Here is a 7,078-nt window from a genome sequence, read left to right on the forward strand (position 1 = left end):
CATTCACATCACACAGTATCTTTTCCCAGTGAGGCCAGCACAAATGTTCAACACGAATGTTGAACATTCGTGTCCGGGGGTAGAGAAACTTGGGCCAACTTGGGCCCAAAATCTATTTTAGCTTTGGCTCTTCTCCATGCTTGTGTCTCCTCTATCCCTTCTCCTCCCCCAGGGCTTTCTCTGCAGAGCACAGCAGAGATGGCAGCACCTGAGGGTGCTCCATCCTCAAGACTCCTCGTTGTGAAACTCAGTCAGCTCTGTCTGATTTTCTGGAACCCAGCCTTCCTCCCTGAGGTGATCACATGGAAAATGTCCAGCTGTGGTTGCTTGAAGAGATGAGCTCAGCCAGTCTGAGAGGGGCCGGGGGCCTGGACTCAGCGTCATATTTTCCACCTCGGACCTTACCCCTCCTCCCACCCTCAAATACCACCCCAGGGATTCAGGAGGAGGAAAGAGGCCAAAGGGACTTTGAAACAAACATCTCAGCTCTGGACCAGTTTGGTGAAGGAGGAGTGTCACTGAGTAGAGAGCAAACCAGAGTTGGAAACACCTCCAGTCTATTTCATCCTCCTCTATCCGCTATAGGGAAAGAAACCTAGAGAAGAGGGACAAGGGAGACTGGCCTGCAGTGTGATGAGTGAAGAGGAAGTTGACATCAGAAGTCTGTACAAGAGAGGTGAAAGTAGTGAAGGCAGGAGATCAGAAAAGGAAGAGAAATTCAAGGGCCCCAAAATGGCAAAGGACACAGAAAGCTAAGTCCTAAAATGGGAAGGGGTTAGGAAGCAGACCAGGTAGCCTGCAGGCTTCCTGCCCACTCCCAACTGCCTCTCATTGGCCAGTGGGGATTTCCCGACCCACAAGGAAGAGAGGACTGCCCCCCCATTTCTATCAATCTCCCACTCTCCATGACCCCACACTCCTCCTCTCTACCTTTCTCCACATTCCTCTCCATTAATGCCTCCCACTTTTATTTCTTTCTCCTATCCTTTGTGCTTCCCTCTCTTCTACCGTCTTCCCAGGATCTTCCTTCCTGCTTCCTCCACCCACTTCTCTTTCACTCTCCACTCATTACTCCTGGCTCTCCCTCCTACAGTCACTCTGTGTCTTCTGTCTTTCTGTCTCTCTATCCATCTCTTTCATTTTATTTATGTCTCCATCCTATGTCAATTCCCTCTCCTTCTCCCATTTTTTGCCCCCAGCATGACCCACTGAGATTTACACATAGTTAGCACTCAAAAAATGTACACTGAATTGGGTCAATGTCAATGGCACTGACCCATTGTGCCTCGTGCAGTTCTAGGCACTTTGGAGTAGACAGATCTTCATTGATTACAAGGTTGGAGCCATGAAAGGTTTTGAGCTAAGAAGTAACATCATCAGAGCCTTGATTTCAGAAGATTAATTTGCCTTCAGTGAATAAGGCAAATTACAGAGGAAGTAAGACCTTTTTTTTTTATTTCTTCATTCCCTCTCCTACTGTCTTCCTCCCACTCTTCCTCATCTTCACAGGCTTACCCACCTGACACAATTTTTCCTCTCTCCCTTCTTCCTTTAGTTTTTCTTCCCTACTCCCTCTATCTTCCCTTTCTCCTTTCAACCCCCACCCCTTTCCTAGAACATCTGTAAGCAATCGGCTTAGGGAGGTGGTGAGATCTCTTCCCAGCCAGCTGTGGGGGAGTGACCAGCCAATGCTGGCTGGGTGTGAGGGTGTGGCCTGAAGGAAGGGTTGATCTCCTGGAAGTAAAAGTTTAGAGCTCCATCCCACCTTTCCCTCCCCCAGCCACTCAGCTGTCTACCCAAACCCCAAACTTTCCAGGCCAATCTCTATCACACATCCCTCCTCTATCTCTGACACATGAAGGCCTTAGCCCTACAATTCTGTCAGCTGGGACCTAGATTTAATTTAACCAAATCTATGTCCGAGACTGGGACAGAGAGGTCTCTGACCTCTGAGCTACTGGACAACTCTCAGAAAGGATCTAAACCAAAAGGTCAGGAAGCTCCTCCCCTTGGCTTCTCCCCTGGGGCTTTGAAGTCCAATCCAGGGTTGAGGCCAGAGGTGATAAGGGGTGCAGGCTCAAAGACCACAGCCCTTCAACTTGTGTTGAAGGTGAGGCAGGAAGCCCAATTTTTGTAAGTTAGACCTGGAAATAAACCACTTGTAAATGTCACACAACACTACCTTCTATTATATTACCTCAACTCATTAAATCATAATCTTGGAGTCCAGGAGTTGTTCAAGAATCTTTCAAGGCTCAGTTCCTTCCTCAAGCTATAGCTGTGGAAGAGTGAGCTCTGCTCCTCAAGAGTGCCCCATGTCACTGAGTCCGAATCTCAGGCTCAGAGACTTTCCGCTTCACCCTAAGGAGCCAGTGGCTGGAGACACCTGGACCCTTGCAGGGATTACTATTCACCCTTTTACCCCCTATTCAGCACCCCAAAATGTCAGATCTCCCTGAGAGGAAGGGCAAGTGGATGGACCTATTCTTAGCTCTGTACACGATCCCTGGAAAACAAATGTGCTCATTACAAGGTGATGATGGACAAGGAGGAATTTGCAGCCAAGGAAAGAGTGTGTGTGTTTGTTTGTAGGTTAAAGGGTGAGAAGTGCCAGAGATCCGGAGAACTCATGAGAACTCATAAGGAGGACTTATGCCTTCTCATGAAAAGCAAGGAGGGGTGCCAGCTGTTCCATATCCCCAACCTGATGCTACAGCATATATATTATTATGTTAAGGATAAACAGCATACTTATGCTGCGCGCACACACACACACACACACACACACACCCTGATTCCTATCTGATCAGAAATGCTGACACCTTTATAGAACTAGAAAGAGATAAAGCTAGTGAAAAAGTACATCTGGGTTTAGGTGCAATCCTTGGCCCTCTTGCCCTCCTCCTGGCCTTTTCTGATGCCCTAACTTCCTGTCTGGGATTGGTAATCCTTCTCAAGAGAGAGCTAGAAATGGCAGGCAAATTTGTGAGGGTAGGAGGAATCCTGGCTCATCGTCAGTGCCTCTCAGCCTCAATCAGATTGTGTATTGAGAATCCTGATGCTCCAAGTCCCTCCCTGATGGCCTCCAGATGTGCTTACATCTGTGAAGGCCATCCCAGGAAACTGATGCTCCAACCCACAGCTCCCACCCCGGAAGGATCTCCCCTCCAGTTTCCAGGCCCTTGAGCCCAGAAGCTTCAGGCACTCCTTTCCTCTCCAAAGGTAGGTACATGGCAGCAAAGCAGAGAAAAAGAACAGAAAGTAATGGGGGTGGGGTACATGAGCAAATCAAATGAGGTCAATGTTTAGGACAACCCAGAGAATCTTATTTCCCTTTTAACTTCTTACGTGGAGTTGTTATATTTTGCTGTAGAATTCTGTTGCTATTGCAGGGTTGGGGGCGGGGCAGGGGAGCGGGTGGGGATAGAAAAACTGAAGAGTGATTGGAAGAGAAGGCACTAGCTGGGATAGAGGAACTTCCTTCTCATTGATCTGCTGTTTGGACCCCTGGGTCTTATATTTTTTACTCCAGTGTCTGCTTAGCTCTGCTCTTCTTCAGTGAGTGCCCTTCCCCTAATCCCTGTCCTTCTGTCCCTCCTCAGCCTAGCCCAGCCTGGAAAAACTTCCAGTTTGGTCCTTATAGAGATATATGGTCATAGTCTCAATCCTTAGGTTCAGAGTCCTAGAGCACCAAGTAAACCCAAATATCTTATCCCCCAGGCCTGATCTTGTCACCCCAACAAACATCTTTCATTCATCGTTCCTATTATCTGAGCAAAGTGGGGATGAAAAGGAGAGGGGAGTTTGGGTTTATTTTAGGTCTGGGACATGGGGGAGGGGTTTCTCCCAGATCAGACAGGGAGTGCTGGTGGTGGGCGGTGACTCACAAATGATGGAGCCGTCAGTTCCCCCAGGCCCAGACCCAGACCTTGAGTCAGGGCAGTGACAGAGTCACAAAGTTCAGATGACCTACTCCTGTACTTTCCAATTTTTCTCTCTTAGACACACACACACACTAAGAGCAATGCCCCAACTTTAGCTGGCTCTGGACCCAGACTCCTGGGTTAACTAGGCTCCTGTTTTCCTTCCAGAGATCCACTTGCAGCTTTATAATCTTCATTAGTATCCCTCCTTCCTTCCCTCTTCCCTCACCCCACCATAGGGCAGGAGTGGGATTCCAGGGCCAAAGCCAGGAGCCACAAGCCAACAAGCTCCCCTGCCTCCTTTGTCCAGCAAACTCTTCCCAAACTCTTTTGTATCATATCACATTGATGTTATATTTTTATAATCCCCTGGAGTAAGCAACAGAGTTCACTCTGGGAAGAAGCCACCAGCCTGGGGACTTTGGCAGGCTGCAAGAGATGAGGGGATTAATATGAACTCAGCACACCTACACCCTATTTGTTTGTGCTACCACACACCAGTTGGAAAGTTTACTTTCATGAAGACTTCACTCAACTAAAGCCCCAACCAGGCTTTTTACAGGCTCAACAAAGCTCAGATCTATCCCTTGAAATCAGGACATTCAGTCTCAGTGCTCTTTGAATTTCCAGGCATTTGAGAATCTAAAAGAAGCAGTTGAGTCTCACCCCAGAAAAATCACATACATACACACAAAAACTTCCAGTTTCAGAGGATTAGTCGATTATGCACCTGATCTTTCTATCCCACTCTGGGAACAGGACCTAGGTTAAGATCCCTGCTCCAGAATCTTCCCCCACAGAAACTTAGAGGACTAAACTAACAATTTAGAGGACTAAACTAACAGCACAGTGGGAAAAGCAACAGGCTTTGCATCAGCTGGGACTGAATTTGGATTCCACCTCTGGCCCTTTGTTTCTGTGGATCTTGGCTTAGTCACGTCATTCTCTGAGCCTCAGTTCCCTCACAGTAAAATAAGGATCACAATATCTTTAGTGCTGGATAGTTGGGAAGATTCAATTCAATAAAGACAGCCCTGGCTGGCGCAGCTCAGTGGATTGAGCGCGGGCTGCGAACTAAAGCATCACAGGTTCGATTCCCAGTCAGGGCACATGCCTAGGTTGTAGGCCATGGCCCCCAGCAACCGCACATTGATGTTTCTCTCTCTCTCTCTCTCTCTCTCTCTCTCTCTCTCCCTCCCTTCCCTCTCTAAAAAAAAATAAATTTAAAAAAATCTTTTAAAAATTTTTCTAAATTCAATAAAGGCAAGTTAAATGTCAAGCCCAGGGCCAGGCATATAGCACATGCTAAATAAACCATTATTAATACTCTCTCACCCTGTTGAAACTCAGCATGGCTCCTGGCTTTAGAACTTGCACCTCTATCCTGTCCATTTCTATGGAAATTCACTCTTCTGATTCTAAGGTTCCAGCCTTCTGGGCAGGTAGGCTGGTGACAGCAGGAGCCTGGTGAGTGGTCTGCCCTTGCCCTTCACCCCTTCTATTCCTCTGTCAAGCAGACCATGATTAATAATAGTCTGTCATCACAGCAAATCATTCCTACTGATAGATAAAAGGACAGAGGCTATGAGAGAGATCATATCTGAGAGAGAAAACAGAGACACTGGCAGACACACAGGCTGGGTCAGAGACAAGCTGAGAGATACACAAGACAGAAAAAGCTGAGGAGACAGAGGATTTCAAGGGCAATGGGCTGAAAGGAGAAAGCATTGCGTTTAGAGTCAAAACACTTAGGTTCTAGGCTCGCCACTAACTGGCTAGCCATGTGACCTTGGACAAGTCACTTAAACTCTCTACCCCCATTTCCTCTTCTGAAGGAGAGGACTGGGCTGATGACTTCTAGAGTCCCCTCCTGGCTGACCTTTCCAGACCTGGAGGGCTATGCTGAAACAACTCCAACTAAGAGGGAACCCCAACTTCAGGACTGACCTGGAGCAGGCACAGTGAGAAGAAAAGCAGGAGGTGTTGGGGCCACTGGGAGAGGACTTATAAGGACACAGAGAGCCAAGAGAAGAGGGATATTGGAGAGAGTAGAAAAGCCAGCCAGGGAATGACTAAGGGGCTCCTGGTGTAAACAGAAGCAGGGAATGGACAGGGAGGGGGCCTGTTTGAGTTGGCCAAGTGTGGGAGGGGGGGTGGAGTTGGGAAGAAAATTGGAATAGAACGCTATGTCCCCTGTCCCCCACCAAGGCTCCTGGGAGGAGCTGAGTCACACACCTCCCTCCCTGTACCCCTCCACCCTCCAGCCCAAGCTCCCAAATCCTGAGAAAACCTAAAAAGCTTTTGCCTGGGCTGAAAAAGGAAAGAGCTGGGTTCACACACATGTGCTTTTCTGGTGTGTACAGCAGTCAGGCCTCGGCCCCTCTCCTCCCAAAGAGGGTTCTCAGCCTTCCGGCAGAGCTATGCTTAAGACCTTGATCCAGAATTTGCTTGGGTTCCTCACCTAAGTAAGGGTTGAGACCTGCAGATGTGAGTGGGATGGGGGCCAGCATTATCCCATAGTCTGACCAGCTGGCTTCTCCCTTGGGTTGCAGCTGACAACGGGTTGCGGGGTGTGGGGGGTGGGGAGTGCTTTAAAAAAAAAAAAAACAACTGGGTGATTTTGGACAGAAAATACAGTAGCAGAAGGAAACTCATAGCAAAAGAAAAAGCACTGATTCTGGACATTTTTATTCTGAGTCCCTGAGACGAGTGAGGCAGGGGACTGGGGAACAGAGGGAGCAGGGTTTGATTTGAGAAATTATTATCCTGGAAGGAAAGGAGTCCTGGAGGAAAAAGACAGGAAGGAGGCTGGAAGGGAGTGGAGGGTAGGAGAGAATCTAGTCCCCTAGGTCCCCCTCCCCCAGACTACAATAAAAACTAGAATCCTGAAAGGTGATCACAGTACACAGAGCCAGGGTTGGAGGAAGGGGTGGGCAGGGGGTCACTGCCTTCCCTTGCTACAGAGTTTCTTCCTCTACATTACCAGGGGACCTGGGGAGAATGGAGTGGCCCCTTTGCAAGATACCAACACCACCACTCCACCCCATGCTACAAGTCTGCAGGTTTATAGGAATCACTTCGGTTTTCATCAAGAAGACACTGAGAGGCCAAAACACCACCCTCCCTATCACTCCCAGGCTCTTGGTCAACTGCCA

The sequence above is a fragment of the Phyllostomus hastatus genome, unplaced genomic scaffold, assembly GCF_019186645.2.
Source record: "Phyllostomus hastatus isolate PE091 unplaced genomic scaffold, TTU_PhHast_1.1 phas_scaffold_93, whole genome shotgun sequence".
Classification (NCBI taxonomy): domain Eukaryota; kingdom Metazoa; phylum Chordata; class Mammalia; order Chiroptera; family Phyllostomidae; genus Phyllostomus; species Phyllostomus hastatus.